The sequence below is a fragment of the Hyperolius riggenbachi genome, chromosome 2 (assembly GCF_040937935.1).
Source record: "Hyperolius riggenbachi isolate aHypRig1 chromosome 2, aHypRig1.pri, whole genome shotgun sequence".
Lineage (NCBI taxonomy): Eukaryota > Metazoa > Chordata > Amphibia > Anura > Hyperoliidae > Hyperolius > Hyperolius riggenbachi.
Window position 1 is genome coordinate 569,286,529 of NC_090647.1, and position 27,912 is coordinate 569,314,440.

General features: G+C 51.4%; 1 protein-coding gene across 1 annotated transcript in view; it reads left to right on the top strand.

Annotated features, from left to right (window-relative positions):
- Positions 1 to 2,294: 2,294 nt before the first annotated feature.
- Positions 2,295 to 27,912, top strand: part of LOC137547429 (uncharacterized) — a 309,151-nt gene continuing 283,533 nt past the window's right edge. Inside the window, exon 1 of the mRNA XM_068271011.1 lies at positions 2,295 to 2,331. The gene's annotated coding sequence lies outside the window, so the exon portion shown is untranslated. The remainder of the gene's footprint in view (positions 2,332 to 27,912) is intronic.

Sequence of the window (27,912 nt, forward strand, 5' to 3'; positions counted from 1 at the left end):
CATGACTGTCCTCTCATTTTAGTAGAGACATCACCCCATGACTGTCCTCTCATTTTACCCCATGACTGTCCTCTCATTTTAGTAGAGACATCACCCCATGACTGTCCTCTCATTATAATAGAAACGTTACCCCATTACTGTCCTCTCATTTTAGTAGAGACATCACCCCATGACTGTCCTCTCATTTTAGTAGAGACATCACCCCATATCTGTCCTCTCATTTTAGTAGAGACATCACCTCATGACTGTCCTCTCATTTTAGTAGAGACATCACCCCATGACTGTCCTCTCATTTTAGTAGAGACATTACCCCATGACTGGCCTCTCATTTTAGTGGAGGCATCACCCCATGACTGTCCTCTCATTTTAGTAGAGACATCACCCCATGACTGTCCTCTCATTTTAGTAGAGACATCACCCCATGACTGTCCTCTCATTTTAGTAGAGACATTACCCCATGACTGGCCTCTCATTTTAGTAGAGACATTACCCCATGACCGTCCTCTCATTTTAGTAGAGACATTACCCCATGACTGGCCTCTCATTTTAGTAGAGACATTACCCCATGACTGTCCTTATTTTAGTAGAGACATCAACCCATGACTGTCCTCTCATTTTAGTGGAGGAATCACCCCATGACTGGCCTCTCATTTTAGTAAAGACATCACCCCATGCCTGGCCTCTCATTTTAGTAGAGACATCACCCCATGAATGTCCTCATTTTAGTAGAGACATCACCCCATGACTGTCCTCTCATTTTAGTGGAGAAATCACCCCATGACTGGCCTCTCATTTTAGTAAAGACATCACCCCATGACTGGCCTCTCATTTTAGTAGAGACATCACCCCATGACTGGCCTCTCATTTTAGTAGAGACATCACCCCATGAATGTCCTCATTTTAGTAGAGACATTACCCCATGACTGTCCTCTCATTTTAGTAGAGACATCACCCCATGACTGTCCTCTCATTATAGTAAAGACATCACCCCATGAATGTCCTTATTTTAGTAGAGGCATTACCCCATGACTCTCCTCTCATTTTAGTGGAGGATTCCTCCACTAAAATGAGAGGCCAGTCATGGGGTGATTTCTCCACTAAAATGAGAGGACAGTCATGGGGTGATGTCTCTACTAAAATGAGGACATTCATGGGGTGATGTCTCTACTAAAATGATAGGCCAGGCATGGGGTGATGTCTTTACTAAAATGAGAGGCCAGTCATGGTGACTGGCCTCTCATTTTAGTAAAGACATCACCCCATGCCTGGCCTCTCATTTTAGTAGAGACATCACCCCATGAATGTCTTCATTTTAGTAGAGACATCACCCCATGACTGTCCTCTCATTTTAGTGGAGAAATCACCCCATGACTGGCCTCTCATTTTAGTAAAGACATCACCCCATGACGGGCCTCTCATTTTAGTAGAGACATCACCCCATGACTGTCCTCTCATTTTAGTGGAGACATCACCCCATGAATGTCCTCATTTTAGTAGAGACATTACCCCATGACTGTCCTCTCATTTTAGTAAAGACATCACCCCATGACTGGCCTCTCATTTTAGTAGAGGCATCACCCCATGACTGGCCTCTCATTTTAGTGGAGACATCACCCCATGAATGTCCTCATTTTAGTAGAGACATTACCCCATGACTGTCCTCTCATTTTAGTAGAGACATCACCCCATGACTGGCCTCTCATTTTAGTAGAGACATCACCCCATGAATGTCCTCTCATTATGGTAGAGACATCACCCCATGGCTGTCCTCTCATTATAGTAGAGACATTACCCCATGACTGTCTTCACATTTTAGCAGAGACATTACCCCATGACTGTCCTCTCATTTTAGTAGAGACATCACCCCATGACTGTCCTCTCATTTTAGTAGAGACATCACCCCATGACTGTCCTCTCATTTTAGTAGGAGGCATCACCCCATGACTGTCCTCATTTTAGTAGGAGGCATCACCCCATGACTGTCCTCTCATTTTAGTAGAGACTTCACCCCATGACTGTCCTCTCATTTTAGTAGAGACATCACCCCAAGACTGTCCTCTCATTATAGTAGAGATATTACTGTAGTTAGTAATAGCCAATGACACAACATACAGAAGTGAGGGAACAGGAACGGGGGATGAGAAATTCTCAGAAGTTAAGAACTCTGAGCAAATAGCAGACAGTTATGAAATTTCATCAATGATTTACAGATATATTCTCAGCTAAGAGTACTGTTAACATTCAGTATGTGTCACCCTATCAATCTGTGGTTTATCATTGAGGTGGCTCTGCAGGGATCAGCTGGTGTACACACACACCACTCAACTACAGGTAGACGGAGGGGCGGAACCACATCGGAGACACACAAGTGATTGGCTTCCAGCGGTGGGGTAAGGGGGCGTACAGTCTGTTCCTCATTCGTTAGTATTAGGTAGCCAGAGGTGCCTCCCAGTATTAGGTAGCCAGAAGTGCCTCCCAGTATTAGGCAGCCAGTGGTGCCCCCAGTATTAGGCAGCCAGAGGTGTCCCCAGTATTAGGTAGGCAGAGGTGCCCCCACACTATTAGGTAGCCAGAGGTGCCCTCCACTATTAGGTAGCCAGAGGTGCCCCCCAGTATTAGGTAGCCAGAGGTGCCCCCCAGTATTAGGTAGCCAGAGGTGCCCCCAGTATTAGGCAGCCAGAGGAGCCCCCAGTATTAGGTAGCCAGAGGTGTCCCCCAGTATTAGGCAGCCAGAGGTGTCCCCAGTATTAGGTAGGCAGAGGTGCCCCCAGTATTAGGCAGCCAGAGGTGTCCCCCAGTATTAGGCAGCCAGAGGTGTCCCCCAGTATTAGGCAGCCAGAGGTGTCCCCCAGTATTAGGCAGCCAGGGGTGCCCCCAGTATTAGGCAGCCAGAGGTGCCCCCAGTATTAGGCAGCCAGAGGAGCCCCCAGTATTAGATAGCCAGAGGTGTCCCCCAGTATTAGGCAGCCAGAGGTGCCCCCAGTATTAGGCAGCCAGAGATGCCCCCCAGTATTAGGCAGCCAGAGGAGCCCCCAGTATTAGATAGCCAGAGGTGTCCCCCAGTATTAGGCAGCCAGAGGTGCCCCCAGTATTAGGCAGCCAGAGGTGCCCCCCAGTATTAGGCAGCCAGAGGTGTCCCCCAGTATTAGGTAGCCAGAGGTGTCCCCCAGTATTAGGCAGCCAGAGGTGCCCCCAGTATTAGGCAGCCAGAGGTGCCCCCCAGTATTAGGTAGCCAGAGGTGCCCCCAGTATTAGGCAGCCAGAGGTGCCCCCCAGTATTAGGTAGCCAGAGGTGTCCCCAGTATTAGGCAGCCAGAGGTGCCCCCAGTATTAGGCAGCCAGAGGTGCCCCCCAGTATTAGGTAGCCAGAGGTGTCCCCCAGTATTAGGCAGCCAGTGGTGCCCCCAGTATTAGGCAGCCAGTGGTGCCCCCAGTATTAAGCAGCCAGAGGAGCCCCCAATATTAGGTAGCCAGAGGTGTCCCCCAGTATTAGGCAGCCAGTGGTGCCCCCAGTATTAGGCAGCCAGTGGTGCCCCCAGTATTAGGCAGCCAGAGGTGTCCCCAGTATTAGGTAGGCAGAGGTGCCCCCACACTATTAGGTAGCCAGAGGTGCCCTCCACTATTAGGTAGCCAGAGGTGCCCCCCAGTATTAGGTAGCCAGAGGTGCCCCCCAGTATTAGGTAGCCAGAGGTGCCCCCAGTATTAGGCAGCCAGAGGAGCCCCCAGTATTAGGTAGCCAGAGGTGTCCCCCAGTATTAGGCAGCCAGAGGTGTCCCCAGTATTAGGTAGGCAGAGGTGCCCCCAGTATTAGGCAGCCAGAGGTGTCCCCCAGTATTAGGCAGCCAGAGGTGTCCCCCAGTATTAGGCAGCCAGAGGTGTCCCCCAGTATTAGGCAGCCAGAGGTGTCCCCCAGTATTAGGCAGCCAGGGGTGCCCCCAGTATTAGGCAGCCAGAGGTGCCCCCAGTATTAGGCAGCCAGAGGAGCCCCCAGTATTAGATAGCCAGAGGTGTCCCCCAGTATTAGGCAGCCAGAGGTGCCCCCAGTATTAGGCAGCCAGAGATGCCCCCCAGTATTAGGCAGCCAGAGGAGCCCCCAGTATTAGATAGCCAGAGGTGTCCCCCAGTATTAGGCAGCCAGAGGTGCCCCCAGTATTAGGCAGCCAGAGGTGCCCCCCAGTATTAGGCAGCCAGAGGTGTCCCCCAGTATTAGGTAGCCAGAGGTGTCCCCCAGTATTAGGCAGCCAGAGGTGCCCCCAGTATTAGGCAGCCAGAGGTGCCCCCCAGTATTAGGTAGCCAGAGGTGCCCCCAGTATTAGGCAGCCAGAGGTGCCCCCCAGTATTAGGTAGCCAGAGGTGTCCCCAGTATTAGGCAGCCAGAGGTGCCCCCAGTATTAGGCAGCCAGAGGTGCCCCCCAGTATTAGGTAGCCAGAGGTGTCCCCAGTATTAGGCAGCCAGAGGTGCCCCCAGTATTAGGCAGCCAGAGGTGCCCCTCAGTATTAGGTAGCCAGAGGTGTCCCCAGTGTTAGGTAGCCAGAGGTGCCCCCCACTATTAGGTAGGCAGAGGTGACCCCCAGTATTAGGTAGGCAGAGGTGACCCCCAGTATTAGGTAGGCAGAGGTGCCCCCAGTATTAGGCAGCCAGAGGTGTCCCCAGTATTAGGCAGCCAGAGGTGTCCCCAGTATTAGGTAGCCAGAGGTGTCCCCCAGTATTAGGTAGCCAGAGGTGTCCCCCAGTATTAGGCAGCCAGAGGTGCCCCCAGTATTAGGCAGCCAGAGGTGCCCCCCAGTATTAGGTAGCCAGAGGTGCCCCCAGTATTAGGCAGCCAGAGGTGCCCCCCAGTATTAGGTAGCCAGAGGTGTCCCCAGTATTAGGCAGCCAGAGGTGCCCCCAGTATTAGGCAGCCAGAGGTGCCCCCAGTATTAGGCAGCCAGAGGTGCCCCCCAGTATTAGGTAGCCAGAGGTGTCCCCAGTATTAGGCAGCCAGAGGTGCCCCCAGTATTAGGCAGCCAGAGGTGCCCCCCAGTATTAGGTAGCCAGAGGTGTCCCCAGTGTTAGGTAGCCAGAGGTGCCCCCCACTATTAGGTAGGCAGAGGTGACCCCCAGTATTAGGTAGGCAGAGGTGACCCCCAGTATTAGGTAGGCAGAGGTGCCCCCAGTATTAGGTAGCCAGAGGTGTCCCCAGCAGGGATGCTCGAATGTACCCAAATTTGATTCGAGCACATTCGAATTCGGGTCCAGTTCAAATTCGGATTTGGCTGTGATCACGAACATCGAATTTGATTCGAATTCGACTCGTGATCGGTAATTGAATTTGGGTAATTTTCGTGTTCAAGATGGGCTTTTTTTTTTTTTTTTTTTTTAAAGGGAAATCACAATTAAATAGGTGTAATTAAAAACAAATTGATGAGGAAAACCTTTTTTTCTGCATTTCTTGTTTATTCTTCTTCACCGTCTTCACTTTCTTTTTCTTTTCTCCTTCTTTACAGTCTTCTTTTTCTGTTTTACCATCTTCTTTCTCGTCATCAATCATCACCATCATCTTCTTCTTCAATGGCATCTGGTTCTTAAAGTTCTTCTTCTTCTTCACCCGGTTCTTCTTCTTATTCATCTTCACTTGGTTTTTCATCTTCTTCATCATCTGGTTTTTCTTCTTCTTCTCCTCCTCCTCCTCGTCCTGCTCCTCGTCGTCCTCGTCCTCCTCCTCGTCCACCACCACCACTTTTTTTTTGTGTGTGTTCATATTCTTCCTCTTGTACCCAACTTAATGCTGTTTACCTTACAGAACTCAACTGTTGTAAAATTCTATATTCAACAGCATAGCTAAATTTTTGGCGCAACTAATAGCTAGTGGTGCATGGCAGCAGCGCATAATTCTGTGTACCCTGGTGGTGGGAACACAGACAGCAGGAGGTAAAATACAGCAGCAGCAGAAGGAGGAGGAGTGACCTGTGGCAGGCAGCAGGCAATGTAACGGGGCCATGGCACCTAGCGTTGGTACCACGCCTGTAAATAAACACCAACAGCAGGAGGTTCCGGACAGCAGTCATGAAGCCCACATTGTGTCCAATGCACAATTGGGACAGCACAGTTTTCAACCCAGACACCTCAGAATTGTTCTTGTTTTTTACAACACTATATAGCTATTGTAGTGGCGTAATAGCTAGTGGCGCATAACTCTGTGGACCCTGGCGGTGGGAACACAGACAGCAGGAGGTAAAATACAGCAGCAGGAGGAGGAGGAGTGACGTGTGGCAGGCAATGTAACAGGGCCATGGTACCTAGCGTTGGTAGCACGGCTGTAAATAAACACCAACAGCAGGAGGTTCCGGACAGCAGTTGTGCAGCCCACATTGTGTCCAATGCACAATTGAGACAGCACAGTTTTCAACCCGGACACCTCAGAATTTATTTTCATTTTTTTTACAACACTATATAGCTATTGTAATGGCGTAATGGCTAGTGGTGCATGGCAGCAGCGCATAATTCTGTGGACCCTGGCGGTGGGAACACAGACAGCAGGATGTTAAATACAGCAGCAGCAGCAGGAGGAGGAGTGACGTGTGGCAGCAGGCATGTCACAGTCCATGGTACCTAGCGTTGGTACCACAGCACCTAAAGAAAAAACAGGCCAAAGTAGCAGGGGACTGAAGGTTAATGTTGTCAAACAATAATTCCCAGGCACCTCATGTCCTCCTGTCGCCGACAACAGGGGCCTGGAACGTGCCTTCAATCCAGGCCTGGTTAATCTTGAGGAATGTGAGCCTGTCCACACCCTCTGGGGACAGACGAGAGCGCTTCTCGATTACCACGCCACCGGCCGCACTGAAGCACCTCTCGGACAGCACGCTGGAAGGAGGGCAAGACAGAACTTCCAGGGTGTACTGCGCCAGCTCACTCCAGAAATGCAAGCGCTCTACCCAATACTCCAAGGGGACCACAGGCTCCTCATCGCCGGTGTCAAGCCTGCTGTAGTCATCCACCATCCAGGTCAGGTGCTGCCTGTGACTTTGAGAGGAGGATGCTGCTGCACGCACCTCCTCTCTCGGCTGCTCTACCGTCAGGTAGAGTGCCTTTGTCAAGGCCCGCAGGTCTCCTGGGTGCATGATGCTGCTGCTGCTGGCTGCAGGCACCGGCTGCTGTGCTAGCTGGACAGGGACAGGGGGTGCAAGGCTGGGGGAAGGCTTCCTCCAATCGCCGAACAAGGATCTCCTGCAACTCCCTTGTTCGCTGCTCATGGTCTCCAGCAGGCAGAAACTGAGCCACCCTCCCCCTCAGGCGTGGGTCCAGGATCATGCTGATGCAGGCGTCCTCCCTCACTTGCATCTGCTTAACCCTGGGGTCTGTGCGCAGGCACCGCAGCATGTGCCTTGCCATGTTGAACAGGGCGGTCCGTCCACCAGAGACATCAGGGTCAGTGGCCTCAAGGTCGCTGTCCTCCTCCTCCTCTGGCCCCTGAGCCTCTTCCTCCTCTCTCCACCCTCTCACCACTGCTGCTGCGCTACGCTGTTCCCCCTCAACAGCAACATCCAGCACCTCCAACTCCTCCTCCAACAACTCAAATTCCTGCACAGAAGTGGACTGCACAGGCGGCTGCCTCCCTATGCTGACTGGTATATATCATTTGGCACTGTTATTGGCCTGAGGAAGCGGGCTTAGACCCGCGAAACGCGTTGCCTGTGCTAAATAAAAATCTTTTGTATGTTACAAAGATTTCGTCATTGAGGTAAGACACCTCGTTATCCTTTTCATTTTAAACAGTTTTTAGATGCTTTTATACAACCCAGGGCGCCTCTTTCCCCCTATTTGTGCTTAGTACACCCCTCAACATAACCTGTTAGAGGGGTGGTGACAGTATACCCGTGGTTGCCACCACAATGGACACTTGTCTCCTGTTTTCCAAGAGAGCGACCACCTCCGGGTCCCCCCGGGACCGCCCCGAGTGGAGTCAGGTTTATGGTCTCCACCTGCTTCCTGCGGTTGGTTGCCCCTTGCAACCGTCCTTTGTGAGTAGCATTCTTATTCTCACCAATTTTTTCCATCCTTACATTGACGTATTGCACTACTGGGCTCCCGCCTTTTTGTCACTTGTGCCTTTTTCTACAGGGTGCCCCGACACCCCCACCACAATACTCTGTACCACCAGGTTGAGGACGTGGGCCAAGCAGGGGACGTGGGCCAAATTTCCCCTGCTGATGGCAGCCAGCAGGTTTGCCACATTGTCGGACACCATCAATCCGACTCTCAGGCCTCTGGGGGTCAGCCACGTCTTCTCCTGCTCCCTCAGGTAGCGGAGCACGTTGGCTGCTGTCAAGCTGTTCTTCCCCAAGCTTCTCATCTCCGCGGATCCATGTCACCATGGTGACATGGATCCGCGGACTCACAGCGTGATCGAGTGCGCGGCCCACGTTCGCCATAGCAAAGCGGTGCAGTGCTGGGATCGCCGTGCGGGAGAAATAGTGGCAGCTTGGAATTTGCCACTCCGGGATCCCATACTGCAGCAGCGTTCTCATGTCACTCCCCTCCTGCATAAAGGAGTACGGCAGGAGCTGGGAGCACATGGCCCAGGGAAGCAACCCGTTCAGCACCCGGATGCGCCAGTTGGTGGGAGGCAGCACCTTGGTCACACCGGGAAAGGACTCGCTGAGAAGGGTCTGGCGGCGTTTGCCTGCACGGGAGGATGAGGAGGCCACCGTGGAGGGAGCTGATGAGGCCACTGAGGACTGGCTGCCCGGGAGGGGGGACAGTGATTTGCTGTGCTCCTGCTGCTGCTGCTGCTGGATGAGCAGGAGGGTGGGATGCTGCTGCTGCCGAAGTCTGTGCAGTGGCTGTCTGGCTCTGACCACTGCCTGCGCCACTGTCCTTCAGCTTCAGAAACTCACTGTGCTCCTCAAAATGTTTGGTCTCCAAGTGGGTCTGAAGGCACGAGGTACTCAACTTGTTGAGATCGCGACCTCTGCTCAGGCGGACACCGCAACTGTGGCAAACAGCACGGGTCTTGTCGTCTTCACACACAGTAAAGTATCGCCAGACTGGGGATTTGAACTTGCCCTTCCCGCTTGAGGGCTGAGGAGCTTTTTTGGCTTTGGAGGGCTTCTTTTTTTGGGGAGGAGCTTTGGTGCAGGTGGTGGTGGTAGCGGCTGAAGCAGCAGGCTGTGGATCCTGCCTTCCACGCCCTGTGCTGGCCGACTTGCTGCTGCCACGCCTCTGTGCCGGAGACGCCTCCTCCTCCGATGACGTGCTGCCTTCACCCAACTGTGCTGGTGGTGGCACATAGGGGACACCTCTGGCTACCTAATACTGGGGACACCTCTGGCTACCTAATACTGGGGGGCACCCCTGGCTACCTAATACTGGAGGCACCTCTGGCTGCCTAATACTGGGGGGCACCCCTGGCTACCTAATACTGGGGTACACCTCTGGCTACCTAATACTGGGGACACCTCTGGCTACCTAATACTGGGGACACCTCTGGCTACCTAATACAGGATGGCACCTCTGGCTACCTAATACTGGGGGCACCTCTGGCTACCTAATACTGGGGACACCTCTGGCTACCTAATACTGGGGACACCTCTGGCTGCCTAATACTGGGGGCACCTCTGGCTACCTAATACTGAAGGCACCTCTGGCTACCTAATACTGGGAGGGCACCCCTGGTAACCTAAAACTGGGGGACACCTCTGACTAATACTGGGGGGCACCTCTGGCTACCTTATACTGGGGGACAACTCTGGCTATCTAATACTGTGGGTACCTCTGGCTACCTAATACTGGGGGGCACCTCTGGCTACCTAATACTGGGGGCACCCCTGGCTACCTAATACTGGGGGCCACCTCTGGCTACCTAATACAGGGTGGCACCTCTGGCTACCTAATACTGGGGACACCTCTGGCTACCTAATACTGGGGACACCTCTGGCTACCTAATACTAGGGGCACCTCTGGCTGCCTAATACTGGGGGGCACCTCTGGCTACCTAATACTGGGGGCACCTCTGGCTGCCTAATACTGGGGACACCTCTGGCTGCCTAATACTGGGGGGCACCTCTGGCTACCTAATACTGGGGGGCACCTCTGGCTACCTAATACAGGGTGGCACCTCTGGCTACCTAATACTGGGGACACCTCTGGCTGCCTAATACTGGGGACACCTCTGGCTGCCTAATACTGGGGACACCTCTGGCTACCTAATACTGGGGACACCTCTGGCTGCCTAATACTGGGGGCACCTCTGGCTACCTAATACTAGGGGCACCTCTGGCTGCCTAATACTGGGGGGCACCTCTGGCTACCTAATACTGGGGGCACCTCTGGCTACCTAATACCAGCCAGCGGGTCTCGGCTCTGCTTCCCAAAATTCTCATTCTATCGCAGTAAGATCTGATAAACATTCCCCTCCAGCACCACCACCCCACCCCCCACCTTCCCGGGGCGGCTGGGCTGAGGCACTGCAAGGGTTACACGTCTCCTGACACCGGTGTGATGGGGTCAGCCCCCCCCCCCCCCCCCCGCAGGACACGAGCCATGAATGAGCGGAGTGTTGTGCTGTGGCCCCCACCTCTGTTACCCGGCCAATGAGAGCAGCTCGGCCACTGACTCCTTGCAACTCTGACCGGCATCACGCCAGTCACACGGCTGAAGGATGTGAGCACTGCTGCACACGTGTGTCAGGGAATTCACTGGACATCGCTGTACATGGCCAGCCACTCACCTCTGCACACGCATGTCAGGGAATACACGGCTCACTGGATATCGCTGTACATGGCCAGCCTCAAACCTCTACACACGTGTCAGGGAATACACTGGACATCGCTGTACATGGCCAGCCTCTCACCTCTACACACACGTGTCAGGGAATACACTGGACATCGCTGTACATGGCCAGCCTCTCACCTCTACACACGTGTCAGGGAATACACCGGACATCGCTGTACATAGCCAGCCTCTCACCTCTACACACGCGTGTCAGGGAATACACCGGACATCGCTGTACATGGCCAGCCTCTCACCTCTACACACGTGTCAGGGAATACACCGGACATCGCTGTACATGGCCAGCCTCTCACCTCTACACATGTGTCAGGGAATACACCGGACATCGCTGTACATGGCCAGCCTCTCACCTCTACACACGCGTGTCAGGGAATACTCCGAGCATTGCTGTACATGGCCAGCCTCTCACCTCTACACACGTGTCAGGGAATACACCGGACATCGCTGTACATGGCCAGCCTCTCACCTCTACACACGTGTCAGGTAATACACCGGACATCGCTGTACCTGGCTAGCCTCTCACCTCTACACACGTGTCAGGGAATACTCAGAGCATCGCTGTACATGGCTAGCCTCTCACCTCTACACATGTGTCAGGGAATACACGGCTCACTGGATATCGCTGTACATGGCCAGCCTCAAACCTCTACACACGTGTCAGGGAATACACTGGACATCGCTGTACATGGCCAGCCTCTCACCTCTACACACACGTGTCAGGGAATACACTGGACATCGCTGTACATGGCCAGCCTCTCACCTCTACACACGTGTCAGGGAATACACCGGACATCGCTGTACATAGCCAGCCTCTCACCTCTACACACGCGTGTCAGGGAATACACCGGACATCGCTGTACATGGCCAGCCTCTCACCTCTACACACGTGTCAGGGAATACACCGGACATCGCTGTACATGGCCAGCCTCTCACCTCTACACATGTGTCAGGGAATACACCGGACATCGCTGTACATGGCCAGCCTCTCACCTCTACACACGCGTGTCAGGGAATACTCCGAGCATTGCTGTACATGGCCAGCCTCTCACCTCTACACACGTGTCAGGGAATACACCGGACATCGCTGTACATGGCCAGCCTCTCACCTCTACACACGTGTCAGGTAATACACCGGACATCGCTGTACCTGGCTAGCCTCTCACCTCTACACACGTGTCAGGGAATACACCGGACATCACTGTACAGGGCCAGCCTCTCACCTCTACACACGTGTCAGGGAATACACCGGACATCGCTGTACATGACCAGCCTCTCACCTCTACACACGTGTCAGGGAATACTCCGAGCATCGCTGTACATGGCCAGCCTCTCACCTCTACACACGTGTCAGGGAATACACCGGACATCGCTGTACATGGCCAGCCTCTCACCTCTACACACACGTGTCAGGGAATACACCGGACATCGCTGTACATGGCCAGCCTCTCACCTCTACACACGTGTCAGGGAATACACCGGACATCGCTGTACATGACCAGCCTCTCACCTCTACACACGTGTCAGGGAATACTCAGAGCATCGCTGTACATGGCCAGCCTCTCACCTCTACACACGTGTCAGGGAATACACCGGACATCGCTGTACATGGCCAGCCTCTCACCTCTACACACGTGTCAGGGAATACTCCGAGCATCGCTGTACATGGCCAGCCTCACACCTCTACACACGTGTCAGGGAATACACCGGACATCGCTGTACATGGCCAGCCTCTCACCTCTACACATGCGTCAGGGAATACTCCGAACATCGCTGTACATGGCCAGCCTCTCACCTCTACACATGTGTCAGGGAATACACCGGACATCGCTGTACACGGCCAGCCTCACACTTCTACACATGCGTGTCAGGGAATACACCGGACATCGCTGTACATGGCCATCCTCTCACCTCTACACACGTGTGTCAGGGAATACACCGGATATCGCTGTACACGGCCAGCCTCACACTTCTACACATGCGTCAGGGAATACACCGGACATCGCTGTACACGGCCAGCCTCTCACCTCTACACACATGTGTCAGGGAATACTCCGGACATCGCTGTACATGGCCAGCCACTCACCTCTACACACGTGTCAGGGAATACACCGGACATCGCTGTACATGGCCAGCCTCTCACCTCTACACACATGTGTCAGGGAATACTCCGAACATCGCTGTACATGGCCAGCCTCTCACCTCTACACACGTGTCAGGGAATACACCGGACATCGCTGTACATGGCCAGCCTCTCACCTCTACACACGTGTCAGGGAATACACCGGACATCGCTGTACATGGCCAGCCTCTCACCTCTACACACGTGTCAGGGAATACACCGGACATCGCTGTACATGACCAGCCTCTCACCTCTACACACGTGTCAGGGAATACTCCGAGCATCGCTGTACATGGCCAGCCTCTCACCTCTACACACGTGTGTCAGGGAATACACCGGACATCGCTGTACATGGCCAGCCACTCACCTCTACACACGTGTCAGGGAATACACCGGACATCGCTGTACATGGCCAGCCTCTCACCTCTACACACGTGTCAGGGAATACACCGGACATCGCTGCACATGGCCAGCCTCTCACCTCTACACACGTGTCAGGGAATACACCGGACATCGCTGTACATGGCCAGCCTCTCACCTCTGCACACGTGTCAGGGAATACACCGGACATCACTGTACATGGCCAGCCTCTCACCTCTACACACGTGTCAGGGAATACACCGGACATCGCTGTACATGGCCAGCCTCTCACCTCTACACACGTGTCAGGGAATACACCGGACATCGCTGTACATGGCCAGCCTCTCACCTCTACACATGTGTCAGGGAATACACCGGACATCGCTGTACATGGCCAGCCTCTCACCTCTACACACGTGTCAGGGAATACACCGGACATCACTGTACATGGCCAGCCTCTCACCTCTGCACACGTGTCAGGGAATACACCGGACATCGCTGTACATGGCCAGCCTCTCACCTCTACACATGTGTCAGGGAATACACCGGACATCGCTGTACATGGCCAGCCTCTCACCTCTGCACATGCGTGTCAGGGAATACACCGGACATCGCTGTACATGGCCAGCCTCTCACCTCTACACACGTGTCAGGGAATACACCGGACATCGCTGTACATGGCCAGCCTCTCACCTCTACACACGTGTCAGGGAATACACCGGACATCGCTGTACATGGCCAGCCTCTCACCTCTACACATGTGTCAGGGAATACACCGGACATCGCTGTACATGGCCAGCCTCTCACCTCTACACATGTGTCAGGGAATACACCGGACATCGCTGTACATGGCCAGCCTCTCACCTCTACACATGTGTCAGGGAATACACCGGACATCGCTGTACATGGCCAGCCTTTCACCTCTACACATGTGTCAGGGAATACACCGGACATCGCTGTACATGGCCAGCCTCTCACCTCTACACATGTGTCAGGGAATACACCGGACATCGCTGTACATGACCAGCCCCTCACCTCTACACACGTCTCAGGGAATACACTGGACATCGCTGTACATGGCCAGCCTTTCACCTCTACACACGTGTCAGGGAATACACCGGACATCGCTGTACATGACCAGCCTCTCACCTCTACACACGTGCCAGGGAATACACCGGACATCGCTGTACACGGCCAGCCTCTCACCTCTACACACACGTGTCAGGGAATACACCGGACATCGCTGTACATGGCCAGCCTCTCACCTCTACACACGTGTCAGGGAATACACCGGACATCGCTGTACATGACCAGCCTCTCACCTCTACACACGCGTGTCAGGGAATACTCCGAGCATCGCTGTACATGGCCAGCCTCTCACCTCTACACACGTGTGTCAGGGAATACACTGGACATCGCTGTACATGGCCAGCCTTTCACCTCTACACACGTGTCAGGGAATACACCGGACATCGCTGTACATGACCAGCCTCTCACCTCTACACACGTGCCAGGGAATACACCGGACATCGCTGTACACGGCCAGCCTCTCACCTCTACACACACGTGTCAGGGAATACACCGGACATCGCTGTACATGGCCAGCCTCTCACCTCTACACACGTGTCAGGGAATACACCGGACATCGCTGTACATGACCAGCCTCTCACCTCTACACACGTGTGTCAGGGAATACACTGGACATCGCTGTACATGGCCAGCCTTTCACCTCTACACACGTGTCAGGGAATACACCGGACATCGCTGTACATGACCAGCCTCTCACCTCTACACACGTGCCAGGGAATACACCGGACATCGCTGTACATGGCCAGCCTCTCACCTCTACACACGTGTCAGGGAATACACCGGACATCGCTGTACATGGCCAGCCTCTCACCTCTACACACGTGTCAGGGAATACTCCGAGCATCGCTGTACATGGCCAGCCTCTCACCTCTACACACGTGTCAGGGAATACACCGGACATCGCTGTACATGGCCAGCCTCACACCTCTACACATGTGTCAGGGAATACACCGGACATCGCTGTACATGACCAGCCTCTCACCTCTACACACGTGTCAGGGAATACACCGGACATCGCTGTACACGGCCAGCCTCACACTTCTACACATGCGTGTCAGGGAATACACCGGACATCGCTGTACATGGCCAGCCTCTCACCTCTACACACGTGTGTCAGGGAATACACCGGATATCGCTGTACACGGCCAGCCTCACACTTCTACACATGCGTCAGGGAATACACCGGACATCGCTGTACACGGCCAGCCTCTCACCTCTACACACACGTGTCAGGGAATACACCGGACATCTCTGTACACGGCCAGCCTCACACCTCTACACACGTGTCAGGGAATACACCGGACATCGCTGTACATGGCCAGCCACTCACCTCTACACACGTGTCAGGGAATACACCGGACATCGCTGTACATGGCCAGCCTCTCACCTCTACACACGTGTCAGGGAATACACCGGACATCGCTGTACATGGCCAGCCTCTCACCTCAACACATGTGTCAGGGAATACACCGGACATCGCTGTACATGGCCAGCCTCTCACCTCTACACGCGTGTCAGGGACTACACCGGACATCGCTGTACATGGCCAGCCTCTCACCTCTGCACACGTGTCAGGGAATACACCGGACATCGCTGTACATGGCCAGCCTCTCACCTCTACACACGTGTCAGGAAATACACTGGACATCGCTGTACATGGCCAGCCTCTCACCTCTACACACGTGTCAGGGAATACACCGGACATCGCTGTACATGGCCAGCCTCTCACCTCTACACACGTGTCAGGGAATACACCGGACATCCCTGTACATGGCCAGCCTCTCACCTCTACACGTGTCAGGGAATACACCGGACATCGCTGTACATGGCCAGCCTCTCACCTCTACACGTGTCAGGGAATACACCGGACATCGCTGTACATGACCAGCCTCTCACCTCTACACATGTGTCAGGGAATACACCGGACATCGCTGTACATGGCCAGCCTCTCACCTCTACACATGTGTCAGGGAATACACCGGACATCGCTGTACATGGCCAGCCTCTCACCTCTACACATGTGTCAGGGAATACACCGGACATCGCTGTACATGACCAGCCTCTCACCTCTACACACGTCTCAGGGAATACACCGGACATCGCTGTACATGGCCAGCCTCACACCTCTACACATGTGTCAGGGAATACACCGGAAATCGCTGTACATGACCAGCCTCTCACCTCTACACGTGTCAGGGAATACACCGGACATCGCTGTACATGACCAGCCTCTCACCTCTACACACGGGTCAGGGAATACACCGGACATCGCTGTACATGACCAGCCTCTCACCTCTACACACGTGTCAGGGAATACACCGGACATCGCTGTACATGACCAGCCTCTCACCTCTACACACGTGTCAGGGAATACTCCGAGCATCGCTGTACATGGCCAGCCTCTCACCTCTACACACGTGTGTCAGGGAATACACCGGACATCGCTGTACATGGCCAGCCTCTCACCTCTACACACACGTGTCAGGGAATACACCGGACATCGCTGTACATGACCAGCCTCTCACCTCTACGCGTGTCAGGGAATACACCGGACATCGCTGCACATGACCAGCCTCTCACCTCTACACACGTGTCAGGGAATACACCGGACATCGCTGTACATGGCCAGCCTCTCACCTCTACACACGTGTCAGGGAATACACCGGACATCGCTGTACATGGCCAGCCTCTCACCTCTACACACGTGTCAGGGAATACTCCGTGCATCGCTGTACATGGCCAGCCTCACACCTCTACACACGTGTCAGGGAATACACCGGACATCGCTGTACATGGCCAGCCTCTCACCTCTACACACGTGTCAGGGAATACTCCGAGCATCGCTGTACATGGCCAGCCTCTCACCTCTACACACGTGTCAGGGAATACACCGGACATCGCTGTACATGGCCAGCCTCTCACCTCTACACACGTGTCAGGGAATACTCCGAGCATCGCTGTACATGGCCAGCCTCACACCTCTACACACGTGTCAGGGAATACACCGGACATCGCTGTACATGGCCAGCCTCTCACCTCTACACACGCGTGTCAGGGAATACACCGGACATCGCTGTACATGGCCATCCTCTCACCTCTACACACACGTGTCAGGGAATACACCGGACATCGCTGTACATGGCCAGCCTCTCACCTCTACACATGCGTCAGGGAATACACCGGACATCGCTGTACATGGCCAGCCTCTCACCTCTACACACACGTGTCAGGGAATACACCGGACATCGCTGTACATGGCCAGCCTCTCACCTCTACACACACGTGTCAGGGAATACACCGGACATCGCTGTACATGGCCAGCCTCTCACCTCTACACATGTGTCAGGGAATACACCGGACATCGCTGTACATGGCCAGCCTCTCACCTCTACACACGTGTCAGGGAACACACCGGACATCGCTGTACATGGCCAGCCTCTCACCTCTACACACGTCTCAGGGAATACACTGGACATCGCTGTACATGGCCAGCCTCTCACCTCTACACATGTGTCAGGGAATACACCGGACATCGCTGTACATGGCCAGCCTCTCACCTCTACACACGTGTCAGGGAATACACCGGACATCGCTGTACATGACCAGCCTCTCACCTCTACACATGTGTCAGGGAATACTCCGAGCATCGCTGTACATGGCCAGCCTCTCACCTCTACACACGTGTCAGGGAATACACCGGACATCGCTGTACATGGCCAGCCTCTCACCTCTACACATGTGTCAGGGAATACACCGGACATCGCTGTACATGACCAGCCTCTCACCTCTACGCGTGTCAGGGAATACACCGGACATCGCTGTACACGGCCAGCCTCTCACCTCTACATGCGTGTCAGGGAATACACCGGACATCGCTGTACATGGCCAGCCTCTCACCTCTACACACGTGTCAGGGAATACACCGGACATCGCTGTACTTGGCCAGCCTCTCACCTCTACACATGTGTCAGGGAATACTCCGAGCATCGCTGTACATGGCCAGCCTCTCACCTCTACACATGTGTCAGGGAATACACCGGACATCGCTGTACATGGCCAGCCTCTCACCTCTACACATGTGTCAGGGAATACACCGGACATCGCTGTACATGGCCAGCCTTTCACCTCTACACACATGTGTCAGGGAATACACTGGACATCGCTGTACATGGCCAGCCTCTCACCTCTACACGTGTCAGGGAATACACCGGACATCGCTGTACATGGCCAGCCTCTCACCTCTACATGCGTGTCAGGGAATACACCGGACATCGCTGTACATGGCCGGCCTCTCACCTCTACACACGTGTCAGGGAATACACCGGACATCGCTGTACATGGCCAGCCTCTCACCTCTACACACGTGTCAGGGAATACACCGGACATCGCTGTACATGGCCAGCCTCTCACCTCTACACATGTGTCAGGGAATACACCGGACATCGCTGTACATGGCTAGCCTTTCACCTCTACACACATGTGTCAGGGAATACACCGGACATCGCTGTACACGGCCAGCCTCTCACACAAGAAATATATCCAATGACAGGATGGGAAACACGTCGGTCACTGGAAATATACATATCCTAGCAGGCTGGAGCCTGTTGTGAGATTCAGAGGACAACAGAAGCTAGCAGAATGTGGCAGCAAATTGAGGAGCTTACACACACCATGCAATTTTCCCATCAGATCAAGTTATGGTTTTACAGTTTGCAGCGTGTCCGATCTGCTATCAATGGAGAAAGTGATGGATTTGGAGATCTGTACAGCACAAATATGTTCTCTTTCTGGATGGGAAGCAGATCGGTCATGCTGGAGATTATAGATTGATCAGTTGATCTGAGGTGAACATTGCATGGAGTGTATAATGCTGTACAGACACCATGCAGTTTTCCTGTCAGGTCGATTGATCGATGGATAATTTACAGCATGACTAATCTGCTTCCAATGGAGGAAGGGGTCAGTTTTGTGATCAGTCGTGCACAAATTCATTCCTTTTTTTGATTGGAAACAGATTGGATATTATCGAATGATCTGTCAATCTGAGGGAAAAATTGTATGGTGTGTATACAGCATAAATCCAAAGGAACTCTTGTGGCCCTCCTTTTGGGTGATCTGATCTCGGGATGCCATGTTTCTGCCTCAGCGCTCACTAATAAAGGGGGAGCTTGGCCCAGCTACAGACCTGCACTGAACTCCTACCTATTGCCTGATGAAGCGGGTTCATACCTGCGAAACGCGTTGCATTTTCCCCTGGAACGTGTAAAAACATTTGTTCTGTTGGCATATCTTGTGTCTGTTTGGAGAAGTCCACCACGGCCTCCACAAATGGTAAACTTTTTAGACATTTTTATTCTTCTGGCACTTCTGTATCCCTGTTACATTGTGACATATAAAGAGCTGTCAGACAAGATATAGTGTGTCCCCTGTACATGTGACATATAGAGCTGGATCCGTGTAGTGCGTCTCCTGTACATGTGACATATAGAGCTGGATCCGTGTAGTGTGTCCCCTGTACATGTGACATATAAAGCTGGATCCGTGTAGTGTGTCCCCTGTACATGTGACATATAAAGCTGGATCCGTGCAGTGTGTCCCCTGTACATGTGACATATAGAGCTGGATCCGTGTAGTGTGTCCCCTGTACCTGTGACATATAAAGCTGGATCCGTGTAGTGTGTCCCCTGTACATGTGACATATAGAGCTGGATCCGTGTAGTGCGTCTCCTGTACATGTGACATATAGAGCTGGATCCGTGTAGTGTGTCCCCTGTACATGTGACATATAAAGCTGGATCCGTGTAGTGTGTCCCCTGTACATGTGACATATAAAGCTGGATCCGTGCAGTGTGTCCCCTGTACATGTGACATATAGAGCTGGATCCGTGTAGTGTGTCCCCTGTACCTGTGACATATAAAGCTGGATCCGTGTAGTGTGTCTCCTGTACATGTGACATATAAAGCTGGATCCGTGTAGTGTGTCTCCTGTACATGTGACATATAAAGCTGGATCCGTGTAGTGTGTCCCCTGTACATGTGACATATAAAGCTGGATCCGTGTAGTGTGTCCCCTGTACATGTGACATATAAAGCTGGATCCATGTAGTGTGTCCCCTGTACATGTGACATATAAAGCTGGATCCGTGTAGTGTGTAGAGATGGGCCGAACCTCCGATTTTTGGTTCGCGAACCTCCGCGAAAGTTCGGTTCGTGTAAAAGTTCGCGAACCGCAATAGACTTCAATGGGGAGGCGAACTTTGAAAATTTGAAAAAATTCTACCGGCTGGAAAAATGATAGAAAACATGTTTCAACAGCTCTGATACCTGGAGGCACACCTGATTGAGTGAAATACACATCACTGCTGCAGGTCCCGCCCGCCCACCCACCTCCTCCTCCTTGCTAGGTCCTTATACCATTTGATTGCCTACACTAATTAGTTATGGGACAGCTGCTACACACTCTGATAGGGAGATTTTAATTAGCCTCTTGTGGGCCACCTCCCTCCCACGCTTTTACCTATTCCCTCCTCCCTCCTACCAGAGACGCTTTTACCACGCTTTTACCTATTCCCTCCTCCCTCCTACCGGATCCGTGTAGTGTGTCCCCTGTACCTGTGACATATAAAGCTGGATCCGTGTAGTGTGTCTCCTGTACATGTGACATATAAAGCTGGATCCGTGTAGTGTGTCTCCCGGAGGGAGGAGGGTCTCTTCTGCCAGGGAATTATACTATTTTAAAAACCAGTATGCATCATACCATAGCTGGGAATCGAACACAGATCTCACTGTGTGATAGGCAAGTCACCCTAACCACTGTACCACTACAGTAGTAAGTGAAGCTGGCCTAAAATTCACCATTTATGCTCAATGCAATAGAAACATTAGGTTGCTTAAAGGAGAACTGTAGTGAGAGGTATATGGAGGCTGCCATATTGATTTCCTTTTAAGCTATACCAGTTGCCTGGCAGCCCTGCTGATCTATTTGGCTGCAGTAGTGTGAATCACACCAGAAACAAGCATGCAGCTAATCTTGTCAAATCTTACAAAAATGTCAAACACCAGATCTGCTGCATGCTTGTTCAGGGTCTAGGGCTAAAAGTATTGGAGGCAGAGGATCTGCAGGATAGCCAGGTAACTGGTATTGCTTAAAAGGAAATCAATGGTAGCCTCCATATACCTTTCACTACAGTTCTCCTTTAAAGGGAACCTTAACTGAGAGTGATATGGATGTTTCCTGTAAACAATACCAGTTGCCTGGCAGTCCAGCTGATCTTTGTGACTGCAATAGTGGCTGAATCACACCCTGAAACAAGCATGCAGCTAATCCAGTCTGACTTCAGTCAGAGCACCTGATCTGCATGCTTGTTCAGGGGCTGTGGCTAAAAGTATTAGAGACACAGGATCAGCAGGCGATTCAGGCAACTGGTATTATTTTAAAAGGAAAAATCCATATCCTTCTCCGTTTAGGTTCCCTTTAAGGATTTGTAGCATAAAAGCCAACTCATATTGGCTGGGATTTGAACCTGGGTCTCACTCTGCGGTAGGCAACCACGCTAACCACTGTACCACTTCAGTAGTAACTGAAACTAGACTAAAATTTACCATTTATGCTCAATGCACCTGGGTCTCACTGTACTACCATTATGTATGGTTTATGCTATGCCTGCTTTAGCATGTAGTGTGGTTCATGGTCTAGAGGGTAAGACAGATACCTACTACACACTGAGTCCTTGGTTCAAATCCCAGCTATGGTATATAAGCATGCTTTTCGAAAAGTACAAAGTATTGCAGCGGATCTGGTGTTTGACATTTTTGTAAGATCTGACAAGATTAGCTGCATGCTTGTTTCTGGTGTGATTCACACTACTGCAGCCAAATACCATTATGATCAATTTGATAGAAAAAGTAGCATGATTAAGGATTTGTACTTTTCGAAAAGCATGCTTATATACCATAGCTGGGATTTGAACCAAGGACTCAGGACTTTGAACCAAGGTCTACCCTCTAGACCATGAACCACACTACATGCTAAAGCTGGCATAGCATAAACCATACATAATGGTAGTACAGTGAGACCCAGGTGCATTGAGCATAAATGGTAAATTTTAGTCCAGTTTCAGTTACTACTGAAGTGGTACAGTGGTTAGCGTGCTTGCCTACCGCACAGTGAGAGCACACACTTTCCGAGGATAACAACAACAACAACAAATAACATTTGTAAAGCGCTTTTCTCCCGTGGGACTCAAAGCGCATAAGCATGGCTCCGACCATCGTGGTACAGAGGAAGACATTTTATAAATCTGGAAATGCCAGGCTAAACAGGTGGCTTTTCAGTCTGGATTTGAATAGCTCCAGGGATGGTGCTGTCTTTACTGGGTGTGGTAGGGAGTTCCAAAGAGTAGGGGCAGCATGACAGAAGGCTCTATCTCCAGATTTTTTGAGGTGCACTCTGGGAGTGACCAAGTTTATAGAACTTGCTGATCTGAGGTTGTGAGAGGTGTGGTGCAGCTTCAGCAAGTCTTTCATGTATCCAGGGCCCAGATTGTGCAGGGATTTGAATGTCAGCAGTCCAATCTTGAAGAGTATTCTCCATTCTACTGGTAGCCAGTGCAGTGAGCGAAGGATCGGTGTAATGTGACAGTAGCGAGGCTGGTTTGTTAGCAATCTGGCAGCAGCATTCTGCACTAATTGCAGGCGACGCAGGTCCTTTTTGGGGAGGCCAGCATAAAGGGCATTGCAGTAGTCCAGCCGTGATGTGATGAAGGCGTGGACTAGGGTTGGAAGATCCACTGGGGGAATCAGATGTTTAATCTTTGCAATGTTCTTCAGATGAAAGAAGGAGGATTTAACTACAGATGAAATTTGGTTTCTGAAACTCAATTCCCCATCGATTAGTACGCCAAGGCTGCGCACAAGGTTGGAGCTGTTTATGTCTGAATTCCCAATCCTGATTGGTGTTGCTTTAGGATAGAGCTGTTTTGATGGCGAGCACTGGCTTTGGACAAACAGGACCTCAGTTTTGTCAGCATTCAGTTTCAACCAGTTATCATTCATCCATGCCTGAAGCTCAGCTAAGCAAGAGTTTATTTTTGGGGTAGGGTCTGTTCCACCAGGTTTGAAGGACAGGTATAGCTGTGTGTCATCGGCGTAGCAGTGGTACGTCAGGCCATGTCGTTGGATAAGTGTACCGAGTGGCAACATGTAGATTGCAAACAGCAGAGGGGATAGGATTGATCCTTGTGGCACTCCGAATTGTAGAGGTGCAGGTTTGGACATTATAGGTCCTAGGGATACTCTCTGTGTTCTGTCAGTCAGGAATGATCTGAACCACTGGAGGACTGATCCACTGATGCCACAGTACTCCTGCAGTCTGTTAAGCAGGATTTCATGGTCAACTGTATCAAAAGCAGCTGAGAGATCCAACAGGATTAGGATGGAGCATTCCCCTCTGTCCCTTGCCATGAGCAGATCGTTGCAGACTTGGATGAGGGCTGTTTCACAGCTGTGGTGTTTCTTAAAGCCAGATTGTAGAGGGTCCAGGATGTTGTTTACTGACAGCCTGGTTTCAAGTTGCAGATAGACAGCCTTTTCAATAACTTTACCTAAGAAGGGGAGGTTGGAGACAGGTCTGTAGCTGCTCATAGCATCTGGATCCATGGAAGGTTTTTTGAGAAGGGGCTTGATGATTCCTTCTTTTAGAGAGGTAGGAAACCTCCCTGCTTGCAGATAATTGTACCAGGGAATAGTTAAACAACACACTTAGTCCAATGTGGACAAGCCCTATAGGTACAGAAATAGAGTACGGTCACTCATATATCAGACCCTAAATAGTTAAAAAGAGTTCCATTTTAGTTGCTCTTAATATTAGATACGGTATAATATTTCGTAAGTGGAGGTCTTTGCTGATCCCCCACCAAGGCAGTTTTACAAGGGTGGTGTAGCTATTCCACATAAACCGCTTCTAAAAGATCAATGGCAGTTGCCTTGATCCTGCAAGGTCAGATGTGGTAGTGTCTATGACCTGCAGTGATCCCAGGTTGCACAACAACTGTCACTGAAAATACTGAGGTGGTATAGAACAGTGCTAGGTGCTATTTACATAGTGATTGTATAATGGTAACCTGACATGTTTCACCCTAACGGCTTTCTCAAAGATTGCTGTACATATATACAATGAAATAAAACACAAGTGCACCCCCCACCAGCAAAATTCCCCCCAGCAGTAATAGCCCCAGTCAGAGCTGAAGCACCCAGTTCGGTGCTGGTTTAAATACTACTGATGATGTGCAACACACCCAAACAGGGTGTGTCCACCATATATTATTAATACCTGTTATGTGGTGGCATAGTGAAGAGCGGTGTGCTCTACAGGTGGCGTGTATATGCCCCTGAATCAGCGCCGTCAGTTTCCGGCAGCAAACTTGGTGACATCGCCGCACCTCCGGTTAGCGGCGGTGTCACTTCCGGTAGCGGCGTTCCCATAGTAACTGGGAACGCCGATGTAATAAACAAAGCGTCCCAGTCCTGGGACCCGATCGGGGAGATCAATCGCTCCCCTAGTCAGTGCAAGCCACTCCAAAATCTCGCCTGCATGTGTGCCAAACAAAAAAGTCCCCCTGTCCCAGGTGCATTGAGCATAAATGGTAAATTTTAGTCTAGTTTCAGTTACTACTGAAGTGGTACAGTGGTTAGCGTGCTTGCCTACTGCACAGTGAGACTCAGGTTCAAATCCCAGCCAATGTGAGTTGGCTTTTATGCTCCAAATCCTTAAAGGGAACCTAAACGGAGAAGGATATGGATTTTTCCTTTTAAAATAATACCAGTTGCCTGAATCGCCTGCTGATCCTGTGTCTCTAATACTTTTAGCCACAGCCCCTGAACAAGCATGCAGATCAGGTGCTCTGACTGAAGTCAGACTGGATTAGCTGCATGCTTGTTTCAGGGTGTGATTCAGCCACTATTGCAGTCACAAAGATCAGCTGGACTGCCATGCAACTGGTATTGTTTACAGGAAACAGCCATATCACTCTCAGTTAAGGTTCCCTTTAAAGGAGAACTGTAGTAAAAGGTATATGGAGGCTACCATTGATTTCCTTTTAAGCAATACCAGTTACCTGGCTATCCTGCAGATCCTCTGCCTCCAATACTTTTAGCCCTAGACCCTGAACAAGCATGCAGCAGATCTGGTGTTTGACATTTTTGTAAGATCTGACAAGATTAGCTGCATGCTTGTTTCTGGTGTGATTCACACTACTGCAGCCAAATAGATCAGCAGGGCTGCCACGCAACTGGTATAGCTTAAAAGGAAATCAATATGGCAGCCTCCATATACCTCTCACTACAGTTCTCCTTTAAGCAACCTAATGTTTCTATTGCATTGAGCATAAATGGTGAATTTTAGGCCAGCTTCACTTACTACTGTAGTGGTACAGTGGTTAGGGTGACTTGCCTATCACACAGTGAGATCTGTGTTCGATTCCCAGCTATGGTATGATGCATACTGGTTTTTAAAATAGTATAATTCCCTGGCAGAAGAGACCCTCCTCCCTCGGGTAGAAGGAGGCCCACAAGAGGCTAATTAAAATCTCCCTAGCAGAGTGTGTAGCAGCTGTCCCATAACTAATTAGTGTAGGCAGTCAAATGGTATAAGGACCTAGCTTGAAGGAGGGTGGGCGGGTCCTGCAGCAGTGTGTTTGGCAATAACATGTCTGCTGACAGTGATATAGAGGCTCAAAGTTTTGCTCAATATAGCATTATGGGGCGAATCGAACTTCCGCAAAAGTTCGCCTAATTAAGGCGAACGCGAACCCCCAAAGTTCGCCTGGAACCGTTTGCAGGCGAACCTTTGGGCCCAACTCTAGTAGTGTGTCCCCTGTACATGTGACATATAGAGCTGGATCCGAGTAGTGTGTCTCCTGTACATGTGACATATAAAGCTGGATCCGTGTAGTGTGTCCCCTGTACATGTGACATATAGAGCTGGATCCGTGTAGCGTGTCCCCTGTACATGTGACATATAATGCTGGATCCGTGTAGTGTGTCCCCTGTACATGTGACATATAATGCTGGATCCGTGTAGTGTGTCCCCTGTACATGTGACATATAATGCTGGATCCGTGTAGTGTGTCCCCTGTACATGTGACATATAGAGCTGGATCCGTGTAGTGTGTCCCCTGTACATGTGACATATAAAGCTGGATCCGTGTAGTGTGTCTCCTGTACATGTGACATATAAAGCTGGATCTGTGTAGTTAGAGTGACCATATTTTTGTGGGTCCAACCTGGGACGGGGGGGGGGGGGGGCGGCGCGCGCAGCGAAAAGTGGGAAGGAGTGAGGAGCACGCAGCGGCGAAGACTGGGGGAGGGGGGCTGCGCGCCGCGCTGAAAAAATGGGCGTGGCCATGACATTGTATGGGCGGAGCTAACGTAATGATGTAACAGCAAGGCATAAGAAAGCAGTGTTTACGCCATGATGTGGACAAACGAGACTTTGCATCATGGGTGTGCAGAAACTGTGTGATGCTAATAGTATACCGTAACCACAAAGCAGCAAACATAGCCATCTATGACCATTAAATAATAAATGCAGTAACAGTTATCCCGGACACCAGAAAATAAACGCAATAGGCAACATGTCAGTATAAAATAAATGCAATGCGGGCAAACATGTCAGTACAAAATAAACGCAATGCGGGCAACATGTCAGTACAAAATAAACGCACTGCGGGCAAACATTTCACCAGAAAAGAAACGCACTGCGGCCAAACATTTCACCAGAAAAGAAACGCACTGCGGGCAAACATTTCACCAGAAAAGAAACGCACTGCGGCCAAACATTTCACCAGAAAAGAAACGCAATGTGAGCAAACATTTCGCCAGAAAAGAAACGCACTGCGGGCAAACATTTCACCAGAAAAGAAACGCACTGCGGCCAAACATTTCACCAGAAAAGAAACGCAATGCGGGCAAACATTTCGCCAGAAAAGAAACGCACTGCGGGCAAACATTTCACCAGAAAAGAAACGCACTGCGGCCAAACATTTCACCAGAAAAGAAACGCAATGCGGCAAACATTTCGCCAGAAAAGAAACGCACTGCGGGCAAACATTTCGCCAGAAAAGAAACGCACTGCAGGCAAACATTTCGCCAGAAAAGAAACAATGCGGGCAAACAATAACATTTCACTAGAAAAGAAACAATGCGGGCAAACATTTCACCAGAAAAGAAACAATGCGGGCAAACATTTCACCAGAAAAGAAACAATGCGGGCAAACATTTCACCTGGAAAAGAAACAATGCGGGCAAACATTTCACCTGGAAAAGAAACAATGCGGGCAAACATTTCACCTGGAAAAGAAACAATGCGGGCAAACATTTCACCTGGAAAAGAAACAATGCGGGCAAACATTTCACCTGGAAAAGAAACAATGCGGGCAAACATTTCACCTGGAAAAGAAAGCATTTACTCACCTGGCAGAAGTGTCCGGCCTCTGGCGCGCTGCTCCGTCCCGGTACCGTCTTCCTCCTCCTGCTCTTCTCTCCCGCGCTGACAGGGCTACGGCAAGATGGC